General features: G+C 39.1%; 5 non-coding genes across 5 annotated transcripts; all 5 read left to right on the forward strand.

Moving 5' to 3' along the window:
- The first annotated feature begins 3,072 nt into the window (after positions 1-3,072).
- LOC126210877 (U4 spliceosomal RNA) lies at positions 3,073-3,209 on the forward strand. Its single transcript, XR_007540836.1, has one exon. It is a non-coding gene; the product is annotated as a U4 spliceosomal RNA (small nuclear RNA).
- A 2,315-nt stretch (positions 3,210-5,524) lies between these two features.
- Positions 5,525-5,664, forward strand: LOC126210775 (U4 spliceosomal RNA). The gene has a single exon (XR_007540754.1). It is a non-coding gene; the product is annotated as a U4 spliceosomal RNA (small nuclear RNA).
- A 2,336-nt stretch (positions 5,665-8,000) lies between these two features.
- LOC126210776 (U4 spliceosomal RNA) lies at positions 8,001-8,140 on the forward strand. Its single transcript, XR_007540755.1, has one exon. It is a non-coding gene; the product is annotated as a U4 spliceosomal RNA (small nuclear RNA).
- A 2,333-nt stretch (positions 8,141-10,473) lies between these two features.
- Positions 10,474-10,613, forward strand: LOC126210777 (U4 spliceosomal RNA). Its single transcript, XR_007540756.1, has one exon. It is a non-coding gene; the product is annotated as a U4 spliceosomal RNA (small nuclear RNA).
- Positions 10,614-12,935: 2,322 nt separating this feature from the next.
- Positions 12,936-13,075, forward strand: LOC126210778 (U4 spliceosomal RNA). Its single transcript, XR_007540757.1, has one exon. It is a non-coding gene; the product is annotated as a U4 spliceosomal RNA (small nuclear RNA).
- Positions 13,076-14,193: the final 1,118 nt, after the last annotated feature.

The following is a 14,193-nucleotide window of genomic DNA, read 5'->3' on the forward strand; positions in this document are numbered from 1 at the left end:
ATGTCTTCGTTTATGTCTTCGTTTATGTCTTCGTTTATGTCTTCGTTTATGTCTTCGTTTATGTCTTCGTTTATGTCTTCGTTTATGTCTTCGTTTATGTCTTCGTTTATGTATGTCTTCGTTTATGTATGTCTTCGTTTATGTATGTCTTCGTTTATGTATGTCTTCGTTTATGTATGTCTTCGTTTATGTATGTCTTCGTTTATGTATGTCTTCGTTTATGTATGTCTTCGTTTATGTATGTCTTCGTTTATGTATGTCTTCGTTTATGTATGTCTTCGTTTATGTATGTCTTCGTTTATGTATGTCTTCGTTTATGTATGTCTTCGTTTATGTATGTCTTCGTTTATGTATGTCTTCGTTTATGTATGTCTTCGTTTATGTATGTCTTCGTTTATGTATGTCTTCGTTTATGTATGTCTTCGTTTATGTATGTCTTCGTTTATGTATGTCTTCGTTTATGTATGTCTTCGTTTATGTATGTCTTCGTTTATGTATGTCTTCGTTTATGTATGTCTTCGTTTATGTATGTCTTCGTTTATGTATGTCTTCGTTTATGTATGTCTTCGTTTATGTATGTCTTCGTTTATGTATGTCTTCGTTTATGTATGTCTTCGTTTATGTATGTCTTCGTTTATGTATGTCTTCGTTTATGTATGTCTTCGTTTATGTATGTCTTCGTTTATGTATGTCTTCGTTTATGTATGTCTTCGTTTATGTATGTCTTCGTTTATGTATGTCTTCGTTTATGTATGTCTTCGTTTATGTATGTCTTCGTTTATGTATGTCTTCGTTTATGTATGTCTTCGTTTATGTATGTCTTCGTTTATGTATGTCTTCGTTTATGTATGTCTTCGTTTATGTATGTCTTCGTTTATGTATGTCTTCGTTTATGTATGTCTTCGTTTATGTATGTCTTCGTTTATGTATGTCTTCGTTTATGTATGTCTTCGTTTATGTATGTCTTCGTTTATGTATGTCTTCGTTTATGTATGTCTTCGTTTATGTATGTCTTCGTTTATGTATGTCTTCGTTTATGTATGTCTTCGTTTATGTATGTCTTCGTTTATGTATGTCTTCGTTTATGTATGTCTTCGTTTATGTATGTCTTCGTTTATGTATGTCTTCGTTTATGTATGTCTTCGTTTATGTATGTCTTCGTTTATGTATGTCTTCGTTTATGTATGTCTTCGTTTATGTATGTCTTCGTTTATGTATGTCTTCGTTTATGTATGTCTTCGTTTATGTATGTCTTCGTTTATGTATGTCTTCGTTTATGTATGTCTTCGTTTATGTATGTCTTCGTTTATGTATGTCTTCGTTTATGTATGTCTTCGTTTATGTATGTCTTCGTTTATGTATGTCTTCGTTTATGTATGTCTTCGTTTATGTATGTCTTCGTTTATGTATGTCTTCGTTTATGTATGTCTTCGTTTATGTATGTCTTCGTTTATGTATGTCTTCGTTTATGTATGTCTTCGTTTATGTATGTCTTCGTTTATGTATGTCTTCGTTTATGTATGTCTTCGTTTATGTATGTCTTCGTTTATGTATGTCTTCGTTTATGTATGTCTTCGTTTATGTATGTCTTCGTTTATGTATGTCTTCGTTTATGTATGTCTTCGTTTATGTATGTCTTCGTTTATGTATGTCTTCGTTTATGTCTTCGTTTATGTCTTCGTTTATGTCTTCGTTTATGTCTTCGTTTATGTCTTCGTTTATGTCTTCGTTTATGTCTTCGTTTATGTCTTCGTTTATGTCTTCGTTTATGTCTTCGTTTATGTCTTCGTTTATGTCTTCGTTTATGTCTTCGTTTATGTCTTCGTTTATGTCTTCGTTTATGTCTTCGTTTATGTCTTCGTTTATGTCTTCGTTTATGTCTTCGTTTATGTCTTCGTTTATGTCTTCGTTTATGTCTTCGTTTATGTCTTCGTTTATGTCTTCGTTTATGTCTTCGTTTATGTCTTCGTTTATGTCTTCGTTTATGTCTTCGTTTATGTCTTCGTTTATGTCTTCGTTTATGTCTTCGTTTATGTCTTCGTTTATGTCTTCGTTTATGTCTTCGTTTATGTCTTCGTTTATGTCTTCGTTTATGTCTTCGTTTATGTCTTCGTTTATGTCTTCGTTTATGTCTTCGTTTATGTCTTCGTTTATGTCTTCGTTTATGTCTTCGTTTATGTCTTCGTTTATGTCTTCGTTTATGTCTTCGTTTATGTCTTCGTTTATGTCTTCGTTTATGTCTTCGTTTATGTCTTCGTTTATGTCTTCGTTTATGTCTTCGTTTATGTCTTCGTTTATGTCTTCGTTTATGTCTTCGTTTATGTCTTCGTTTATGTCTTCGTTTATGTCTTCGTTTATGTCTTCGTTTATGTCTTCGTTTATGTCTTCGTTTATGTCTTCGTTTATGTCTTCGTTTATGTCTTCGTTTATGTCTTCGTTTATGTCTTCGTTTATGTCTTCGTTTATGTCTTCGTTTATGTCTTCGTTTATGTCTTCGTTTATGTCTTCGTTTATGTCTTCGTTTATGTCTTCGTTTATGTCTTCGTTTATGTCTTCGTTTATGTCTTCGTTTATGTCTTCGTTTATGTCTTCGTTTATGTCTTCGTTTATGTCTTCGTTTATGTCTTCGTTTATGTCTTCGTTTATGTCTTCGTTTATGTCTTCGTTTATGTCTTCGTTTATGTCTTCGTTTATGTCTTCGTTTATGTCTTCGTTTATGTCTTCGTTTATGTCTTCGTTTATGTCTTCGTTTATGTCTTCGTTTATGTCTTCGTTTATGTCTTCGTTTATGTCTTCGTTTATGTCTTCGTTTATGTCTTCGTTTATGTCTTCGTTTATGTCTTTCTTTTAGTTTCAAAACCTTCACTTGCTTCACACCTGCAGAGAGAGGTGTATTTATGAGTAGTGTGTCATCGCTCCCTGAGGCATAGCAGTGTGTGCTTCTGTTTTTATTTTCGTTTTATGGCAATAAGGCTTGCTACTAACAGCACCCTGCTTCACGTGCGGCGTTGACACTAGCGGATGGCGGCATTTTTGGAGAGGAAAAGGTAGGGCTATAGGGGAGGACGGAGGCCCAATACGTTAAAAAAATAAAAAAAATGGAGTATAACTGAGGTGCGATTATTGCTAGTTGAAAACTTTTACCAATACCCCGCCAGAGAGACGTGAAATACCGTCTCTGTGGCAATTTTTGGCAACCCCTGAGGGGGTGTAAGTCTCATAGAAACAATGCTTCAAGCTGTGTTTATCTGTGTACTCATTCTGCACTTGTGGAAGTGTTTAGCTGATGGTTGTTAGGGACCATGTACACAGACCAGGCTGTGTTCACTGATGAATTGTGTACATGTCTTAGGCAGCTGGTGAGAAACATTCTCCTCAGTGCAAGATGTTGTGCAACTGCTATGTGTGAATAAAGATGTCAATGTGGACAGTTGAAATGTGGCTCTGTCTAGTGGCAATTCTTGCTCCATAGCATACTTGTGGTACACACATGCAGTGATTAGTGATAAATGTAGGATTTGACAAAACTTGTGTCAGAATTTAGGGGAGGAGACTAGGGCAGTACAGTGAGGGTTGGTGAGTGTGTGGGAGGCAGGTGTTGTACTTAATTCATTTTCACAGCACTGCCAGTGTTATAATTTGTGTTTGTGTCCTGATCATTAGATGCATGTTTGATCCTTTTTGGACACTGCTGTGTGTACACCTTGATAATTAGAACTTATGACCATGGAACTGCTGTTGATAATATTTGGCAATGAGTCTGTTGACTTGAGATGATTGATGTGTTAGGCTGCACAGTGCCTAGTAAGGGCACTCACATTGAGGACAGTGTCCTATCTGGTGTGTGTTACACGAAACAGGAAGAACTGTAATGTTGTGCAAGGCTTTGCCTCATTTTGAGAATACATACATGTGCTGTAGTGTGCAGAGCAGAGGGATTGAAAGAAAGGTAAGGGCTAGTAGCTATTTGGATGGTAACTAATGCAGTCCCTGATGTTGAGGTTTTGTTGAACCTTTATGTAGCTTACATGTTTCATCTAAAGGCTACTGGTGGAAAATCTCCTTCATGCAGTGATAACAGTGATTGTGCAGTAGAATTTGGTGGGCTGCAGCCATGGCATTTCCATTTTGAACAGTGTGATTAGTGCATTTCTTGGTGTATTCGTTGAACTGTAGATTTACTGTGTAAATGTGACACATAATACAGTGTGATAGTTTAAATGGGGTGGTGAGCTTAATGATGGTCCAGTGTGCTATGAGAATGTATTGCATGTGGAATACTGAAGAGAGGGAACCAGTGCTTGTGGGGTACATTTTGTGACTGTATCTGTGAATATAAATCAAAGAATGCAATGAAACATACAGTGGTAGAGCAAGTGTAGGTGAGAATTGTAGCAGGAGTCGTGCATTTTTTTTTTTTTTTTTTTTTGTGAGCGGAACTAGTTGGCTTGTCATGGCTCATTCTTTCTGTCTCTCTTCATTAGAGAATACGACTCTTCCTATATGCAAGGTGAGCAAAATTTGCTGCCTACTATAGCACAAATGGACCCATAGAAAATGTCTTATTGTTTGGATCTGTTATGAATGGTTGGCACTCGAGATACTATTTAGCACACATTCAGATATTTTCATTTTTGTCAGGCAATATATTAGCTGGGGCCAATGAGACAGCAGGCGGGTTTGGATACTGTTAGCTTTCTATGATTCTTCTTGGACAAGAACATAAACAACAGTAGAGGAGTCCAAAATATATATTTTTGTGCAGGTTGTTTGGCGCAATGTGGAATAAGCGTGTATCTTGTATATTTAAGACTGCAGCACATGTTCCCAGCGCTATGAAGCAATTTACTGACTGATTTCTAGTTGTACTTTCCTGCAAGGTAAACTCATTTCAACAACTTAACCCAGCTACATGAGAGGATTTGTAAATCTCATTTCATTGTGTTTCCAGGGTGCCTACTCTGTTACACAAATATTTCACCCATCGACATTAATCAATTTCACGGCATGATTCGAGTAAAACTAGCATTTTATTGCTCAGTACGTCAAACAGCTTTTGCTGAGAAGTGTATGGTTTGTTAAGTTAATGTAAATGCAGCTGGCAGTTTTCTTGGTGTCTAGTACTAACCAGCGGCCACAAAATAACAAAATCTAACGATGAGTCTTAATGGGTGTGCCGGTATCTGCTAAATGAGGTTGTGCTACTTTCGTCCATGTGGGGCTAGGCGAGTGAGCAGTAGCGCGCCTGACGGTCAAGGGGAGAACTACTGTGCAGTTTTGAGCGTTTAAGATGGCGGTGAGTGGGCGTGTAAGCAACTATTAGACACAAGCAGCAAAGAACAGAAATTCTGCCTCTAATAAAATGTATTTTACTGTATTTTCTTCTGTATATTTCTGTATTTGTTTCCCCCAATGGAACTTGAGTAGTGTAAGGTAATACTGATAGGTATCAATGATGCAAGTACTTGTAGGTGTTTGGAACGAACGTCAGGTATAAATAGCAGTGCCAGGCGCTAGGTAGTTAATCTTTGCGCAGTGGCAATATCGTAACCAATGAAGTATAACTGAGGTGCGATTATTGCTAGTTGAAAACTTTTACCAATACCCCGCCAGAGAGATGTGAAATACCGTCTCTGTGGCAATTTTTGGCAACCCCTGAGGGGGTGTAAGTCTCATAGAAACAATGCTTCAAGCTGTGTTTATCTGTGTACTCATTCTGCACTTGTGGAAGTGTTTAGCTGATGGTTGTTAGGGACCATGTACACAGACCAGGCTGTGTTCACTGATGAATTGTGTACATGTCTTAGGCAGCTGGTGAGAAACATTCTCCTCAGTGCAAGATGTTGTGCAACTGCTATGTGTGAATAAAGATGTCAATGTGGACAGTTGAAATGTGGCTCTGTCTAGTGGCAATTCTTGCTCCATAGCATACTTGTGGTACACACATGCAGTGATTAGTGATAAATGTAGGATTTGACAAAACTTGTGTCAGAATTTAGGGGAGGAGACTAGGGCAGTACAGTGAGAGTTGGTGAGTGTGTGGGAGGCAGGTGTTGTACTTAATTCATTTTCACAGCACTGCCAGTGTTATAATTTGTGTTTGTGTCCTGATCATTAGATGCATGTTTGATCCTTTTTGGACACTGCTGTGTGTACACCTTGATAATTAGAACTTATGACCATGGAACTGCTGTTGATAATATTTGGCAATGAGTCTGTTGACTTGAGATGATTGATGTGTTAGGCTGCACAGTGCCTAGTAAGGGCACTCACATTGAGGACAGTGTCCTATCTGGTGTGTGTTACACGAAACAGGAAGAACTGTAATGTTGTGCAAGGCTTTGCCTCATTTTGAGAATACATACATGTGCTGTAGTGTGCAGAGCAGAGGGATTGAAAGAAAGGTAAGGGCTAGTAGCTATTTGGATGGTAACTAATGCAGTCCCTGATGTTGAGGTTTTGTTGAACCTTTATGTAGCTTACATGTTTCATCTAAAGGCTACTGGTGGAAAATCTCCTTCATGCAGTGATAACAGTGATTGTGCAGTAGAATTTGGTGGGCTGCAGCCATGGCATTTCCATTTTGAACAGTGTGATTAGTGCATTTCTTGGTGTATTCGTTGAACTGTAGATTTACTGTGTAAATGTGACACGTAATACAGTGTGATAGTTTAAATGGGATGGTGAGCTTAATGATGGTCCAGTGTGCTATGAGAATGTATTGCATGTGGAATACTGAAGAGAGGGAACCAGTGCTTGTGGGGTACATTTTGTGACTGTATCTGTGAATATAAATCAAAGAATGCAATGAAACATACAGTGGTAGAACAAGTGTAGGTGAGAATTGTAGCAGGAGTCGTGCATTTTTTTTTTTTTTTTTTTTTTTTTTTTTTTTTTTTTTTTTTGTGAGCGGAACTAGTTGGCTTGTCATGGCTCATTCTTTCTGTCTCTCTTCATTAGAGAATACGACTCTTCCTATATGCAAGGTGAGCAAAATTTGCTGCCTACTATAGCACAAATGGACCCATAGAAAATGTCTTATTGTTTGGATCTGTTATGAATGGTTGGCACTCGAGATACTATTTAGCACACATTCAGATATTTTCATTTTTGTCAGGCAATATATTAGCTGGGGCCAATGAGACAGCAGGCGGGTTTGGATACTGTTAGCTTTCTATGATTCTTCTTGGACAAGAACATAAACAACAGTAGAGGAGTCCAAAATATATATTTTTGTGCAGGTTGTTTGGCGCAATGTGGAATAAGCGTGTATCTTGTATATTTAAGACTGCAGCACATGTTCCCAGCGCTATGAAGCAATTTACTGACTGATTTCTAGTTGTACTTTCCTGCAAGGTAAACTCATTTCAACAACTTAACCCAGCTACATGAGAGGATTTGTAAATCTCATTTCATTGTGTTTCCAGGGTGCCTACTCTGTTACACAAATATTTCACCCATCGACATTAATCAATTTCACGGCATGATTCGAGTAAAACTAGCATTTTATTGCTCAGTACGTCAAACAGCTTTTGCTGAGAAGTGTATGGTTTGTTAAGTTAATGTAAATGCAGCTGGCAGTTTTCTTGGTGTCTAGTACTAACCAGCGGCCACAAAATAACAAAATCTAACGATGAGTCTTAATGGGTGTGCCGGTATCTGCTAAATGAGGTTGTGCTACTTTCGTCCATGTGGGGCTAGGCGAGTGAGCAGTAGCGCGCCTGACGGTCAAGGGGAGAACTACTGTGCAGTTTTGAGCGTTTAAGATGGCGGTGAGTGGGCGTGTAAGCAACTATTAGACACAAGCAGCAAAGAACAGAAATTCTGCCTCTAATAAAATGTATTTTACTGTATTTTCTTCTGTATATTTCTGTATTTGTTTCCCCCAATGGAACTTGAGTAGTGTAAGGTAATACTGATAGGTATCAATGATGCAAGTACTTGTAGGTGTTTGGAACGAACGTCAGGTATAAATAGCAGTGCCAGGCGCTAGGTAGTTAATCTTTGCGCAGTGGCAATATCGTAACCAATGAAGTATAACTGAGGTGCGATTATTGCTAGTTGAAAACTTTTACCAATACCCCGCCAGAGAGATGTGAAATACCGTCTCTGTGGCAATTTTTGGCAACCCCTGAGGGGGTGTAAGTCTCATAGAAACAATGCTTCAAGCTGTGTTTATCTGTGTACTCATTCTGCACTTGTGGAAGTGTTTAGCTGATGGTTGTTAGGGACCATGTACACAGACCAGGCTGTGTTCACTGATGAATTGTGTACATGTCTTAGGCAGCTGGTGAGAAACATTCTCCTCAGTGCAAGATGTTGTGCAACTGCTATGTGTGAATAAAGATGTCAATGTGGACAGTTGAAATGTGGCTCTGTCTAGTGGCAATTCTTGCTCCATAGCATACTTGTGGTACACACATGCAGTGATTAGTGATAAATGTAGGATTTGACAAAACTTGTGTCAGAATTTAGGGGAGGAGACTAGGGCAGTACAGTGAGAGTTGGTGAGTGTGTGGGAGGCAGGTGTTGTACTTAATTCATTTTCACAGCACTGCCAGTGTTATAATTTGTGTTTGTGTCCTGATCATTAGATGCATGTTTGATCCTTTTTGGACACTGCTGTGTGTACACCTTGATAATTAGAACTTATGACCATGGAACTGCTGTTGATAATATTTGGCAATGAGTCTGTTGACTTGAGATGATTGATGTGTTAGGCTGCACAGTGCCTAGTAAGGGCACTCACATTGAGGACAGTGTCCTATCTGGTGTGTGTTACACGAAACAGGAAGAACTGTAATGTTGTGCAAGGCTTTGCCTCATTTTGAGAATACATACATGTGCTGTAGTGTGCAGAGCAGAGGGATTGAAAGAAAGGTAAGGGCTAGTAGCTATTTGGATGGTAACTAATGCAGTCCCTGATGTTGAGGTTTTGTTGAACCTTTATGTAGCTTACATGTTTCATCTAAAGGCTACTGGTGGAAAATCTCCTTCATGCAGTGATAACAGTGATTGTGCAGTAGAATTTGGTGGGCTGCAGCCATGGCATTTCCATTTTGAACAGTGTGATTAGTGCATTTCTTGGTGTATTCGTTGAACTGTAGATTTACTGTGTAAATGTGACACATAATACAGTGTGATAGTTTAAATGGGATGGTGAGCTTAATGATGGTCCAGTGTGCTATGAGAATGTATTGCATGTGGAATACTGAAGAGAGGGAACCAGTGCTTGTGGGGTACATTTTGTGACTGTATCTGTGAATATAAATCAAAGAATGCAATGAAACATACAGTGGTAGAGCAAGTGTAGGTGAGAATTGTAGCAGGAGTCGTGCATTTTTTTTTTTTTTTTTTTTTTTTTTTTTTTTTTTTTTTGTGAGCGGAACTAGTTGGCTTGTCATGGCTCATTCTTTCTGTCTCTCTTCATTAGAGAATACGACTCTTCCTATATGCAAGGTGAGCAAAATTTGCTGCCTACTATAGCACAAATGGACCCATAGAAAATGTCTTATTGTTTGGATCTGTTATGAATGGTTGGCACTCGAGATACTATTTAGCACACATTCAGATATTTTCATTTTTGTCAGGCAATATATTAGCTGGGGCCAATGAGACAGCAGGCGGGTTTGGATACTGTTAGCTTTCTATGATTCTTCTTGGACAAGAACATAAACAACAGTAGAGGAGTCCAAAATATATATTTTTGTGCAGGTTGTTTGGCGCAATGTGGAATAAGCGTGTATCTTGTATATTTAAGACTGCAGCACATGTTCCCAGCGCTATGAAGCAATTTACTGACTGATTTCTAGTTGTACTTTCCTGCAAGGTAAACTCATTTCAACAACTTAACCCAGCTACATGAGAGGATTTGTAAATCTCATTTCATTGTGTTTCCAGGGTGCCTACTCTGTTACACAAATATTTCACCCATCGACATTAATCAATTTCACGGCATGATTCGAGTAAAACTAGCATTTTATTGCTCAGTACGTCAAACAGCTTTTGCTGAGAAGTGTATGGTTTGTTAAGTTAATGTAAATGCAGCTGGCAGTTTTCTTGGTGTCTAGTACTAACCAGCGGCCACAAAATAACAAAATCTAACGATGAGTCTTAATGGGTGTGCCGGTATCTGCTAAATGAGGTTGTGCTACTTTCGTCCATGTGGGGCTAGGCGAGTGAGCAGTAGCGCGCCTGACGGTCAAGGGGAGAACTACTGTGCAGTTTTGAGCGTTTAAGATGGCGGTGAGTGGGCGTGTAAGCAACTATTAGACACAAGCAGCAAAGAACAGAAATTCTGCCTCTAATAAAATGTATTTTACTGTATTTTCTTCTGTATATTTCTGTATTTGTTTCCCCCAATGGAACTTGAGTAGTGTAAGGTAATACTGATAGGTATCAATGATGCAAGTACTTGTAGGTGTTTGGAACGAACGTCAGGTATAAATAGCAGTGCCAGGCGCTAGGTAGTTAATCTTTGCGCAGTGGCAATATCGTAACCAATGAAGTATAACTGAGGTGCGATTATTGCTAGTTGAAAACTTTTACCAATACCCCGCCAGAGAGATGTGAAATACCGTCTCTGTGGCAATTTTTGGCAACCCCTGAGGGGGTGTAAGTCTCATAGAAACAATGCTTCAAGCTGTGTTTATCTGTGTACTCATTCTGCACTTGTGGAAGTGTTTAGCTGATGGTTGTTAGGGACCATGTACACAGACCAGGCTGTGTTCACTGATGAATTGTGTACATGTCTTAGGCAGCTGGTGAGAAACATTCTCCTCAGTGCAAGATGTTGTGCAACTGCTATGTGTGAATAAAGATGTCAATGTGGACAGTTGAAATGTGGCTCTGTCTAGTGGCAATTCTTGCTCCATAGCATACTTGTGGTACACACATGCAGTGATTAGTGATAAATGTAGGATTTGACAAAACTTGTGTCAGAATTTAGGGGAGGAGACTAGGGCAGTACAGTGAGAGTTGGTGAGTGTGTGGGAGGCAGGTGTTGTACTTAATTCATTTTCACAGCACTGCCAGTGTTATAATTTGTGTTTGTGTCCTGATCATTAGATGCATGTTTGATCCTTTTTGGACACTGCTGTGTGTACACCTTGATAATTAGAACTTATGACCATGGAACTGCTGTTGATAATATTTGGCAATGAGTCTGTTGACTTGAGATGATTGATGTGTTAGGCTGCACAGTGCCTAGTAAGGGCACTCACATTGAGGACAGTGTCCTATCTGGTGTGTGTTACACGAAACAGGAAGAACTGTAATGTTGTGCAAGGCTTTGCCTCATTTTGAGAATACATACATGTGCTGTAGTGTGCAGAGCAGAGGGATTGAAAGAAAGGTAAGGGCTAGTAGCTATTTGGATGGTAACTAATGCAGTCCCTGATGTTGAGGTTTTGTTGAACCTTTATGTAGCTTACATGTTTCATCTAAAGGCTACTGGTGGAAAATCTCCTTCATGCAGTGATAACAGTGATTGTGCAGTAGAATTTGGTGGGCTGCAGCCATGGCATTTCCATTTTGAACAGTGTGATTAGTGCATTTCTTGGTGTATTCGTTGAACTGTAGATTTACTGTGTAAATGTGACACATAATACAGTGTGATAGTTTAAATGGGATGGTGAGCTTAATGATGGTCCAGTGTGCTATGAGAATGTATTGCATGTGGAATACTGAAGAGAGGGAACCAGTGCTTGTGGGGTACATTTTGTGACTGTATCTGTGAATATAAATCAAAGAATGCAATGAAACATACAGTGGTAGAGCAAGTGTAGGTGAGAATTGTAGCAGGAGTCGTGCATTTTTTTTTTTTTTTTTTTTTTTTTTTTGTGAGCGGAACTAGTTGGCTTGTCATGGCTCATTCTTTCTGTCTCTCTTCATTAGAGAATACGACTCTTCCTATATGCAAGGTGAGCAAAATTTGCTGCCTACTATAGCACAAATGGACCCATAGAAAATGTCTTATTTTTTGGATCTGTTATGAATGGTTGGCACTCGAGATACTATTTAGCACACATTCAGATATTTTCATTTTTGTCAGGCAATATATTAGCTGGGGCCAATGAGACAGCAGGCGGGTTTGGATACTGTTAGCTTTCTATGATTCTTCTTGGACAAGAACATAAACAACAGTAGAGGAGTCCAAAATATATATTTTTGTGCAGGTTGTTTGGCGCAATGTGGAATAAGCGTGTATCTTGTATATTTAAGACTGCAGCACATGTTCCCAGCGCTATGAAGCAATTTACTGACTGATTTCTAGTTGTACTTTCCTGCAAGGTAAACTCATTTCAACAACTTAACCCAGCTACATGAGAGGATTTGTAAATCTCATTTCATTGTGTTTCCAGGGTGCCTACTCTGTTACACAAATATTTCACCCATCGACATTAATCAATTTCACGGCATGATTCGAGTAAAACTAGCATTTTATTGCTCAGTACGTCAAACAGCTTTTGCTGAGAAGTGTATGGTTTGTTAAGTTAATGTAAATGCAGCTGGCAGTTTTCTTGGTGTCTAGTACTAACCAGCGGCCACAAAATAACAAAATCTAACGATGAGTCTTAATGGGTGTGCCGGTATCTGCTAAATGAGGTTGTGCTACTTTCGTCCATGTGGGGCTAGGCGAGTGAGCAGTAGCGCGCCTGACGGTCAAGGGGAGAACTACTGTGCAGTTTTGAGCGTTTAAGATGGCGGTGAGTGGGCGTGTAAGCAACTATTAGACACAAGCAGCAAAGAACAGAAATTCTGCCTCTAATAAAATGTATTTTACTGTATTTTCTTCTGTATATTTCTGTATTTGTTTCCCCCAATGGAACTTGAGTAGTGTAAGGTAATACTGATAGGTATCAATGATGCAAGTACTTGTAGGTGTTTGGAACGAACGTCAGGTATAAATAGCAGTGCCAGGCGCTAGGTAGTTAATCTTTGCGCAGTGGCAATATCGTAACCAATGAAGTATAACTGAGGTGCGATTATTGCTAGTTGAAAACTTTTACCAATACCCCGCCAGAGAGATGTGAAATACCGTCTCTGTGGCAATTTTTGGCAACCCCTGAGGGGGTGTAAGTCTCATAGAAACAATGCTTCAAGCTGTGTTTATCTGTGTACTCATTCTGCACTTGTGGAAGTGTTTAGCTGATGGTTGTTAGGGACCATGTACACAGACCAGGCTGTGTTCACTGATGAATTGTGTACATGTCTTAGGCAGCTGGTGAGAAACATTCTCCTCAGTGCAAGATGTTGTGCAACTGCTATGTGTGAATAAAGATGTCAATGTGGACAGTTGAAATGTGGCTCTGTCTAGTGGCAATTCTTGCTCCATAGCATACTTGTGGTACACACATGCAGTGATTAGTGATAAATGTAGGATTTGACAAAACTTGTGTCAGAATTTAGGGGAGGAGACTAGGGCAGTACAGTGAGAGTTGGTGAGTGTGTGGGAGGCAGGTGTTGTACTTAATTCATTTTCACAGCACTGCCAGTGTTATAATTTGTGTTTGTGTCCTGATCATTAGATGCATGTTTGATCCTTTTTGGACACTGCTGTGTGTACACCTTGATAATTAGAACTTATGACCATGGAACTGCTGTTGATAATATTTGGCAATGAGTCTGTTGACTTGAGATGATTGATGTGTTAGGCTGCACAGTGCCTAGTAAGGGCACTCACATTGAGGACAGTGTCCTATCTGGTGTGTGTTACACGAAACAGGAAGAACTGTAATGTTGTGCAAGGCTTTGCCTCATTTTGAGAATACATACATGTGCTGTAGTGTGCAGAGCAGAGGGATTGAAAGAAAGGTAAGGGCTAGTAGCTATTTGGATGGTAACTAATGCAGTCCCTGATGTTGAGGTTTTGTTGAACCTTTATGTAGCTTACATGTTTCATCTAAAGGCTACTGGTGGAAAATCTCCTTCATGCAGTGATAACAGTGATTGTGCAGTAGAATTTGGTGGGCTGCAGCCATGGCATTTCCATTTTGAACAGTGTGATTAGTGCATTTCTTGGTGTATTCGTTGAACTGTAGATTTACTGTGTAAATGTGACACATAATACAGTGTGATAGTTTAAATGGGATGGTGAGCTTAATGATGGTCCAGTGTGCTATGAGAATGTATTGCATGTGGAATACTGAAGAGAGGGAACCAGTGCTTGTGGGGTACATTTTGTGACTGTAT

The sequence above is a fragment of the Schistocerca nitens genome, chromosome 10, assembly GCF_023898315.1.
Source record: "Schistocerca nitens isolate TAMUIC-IGC-003100 chromosome 10, iqSchNite1.1, whole genome shotgun sequence".
NCBI classification, from domain to species: Eukaryota; Metazoa; Arthropoda; class Insecta; order Orthoptera; family Acrididae; genus Schistocerca; species Schistocerca nitens.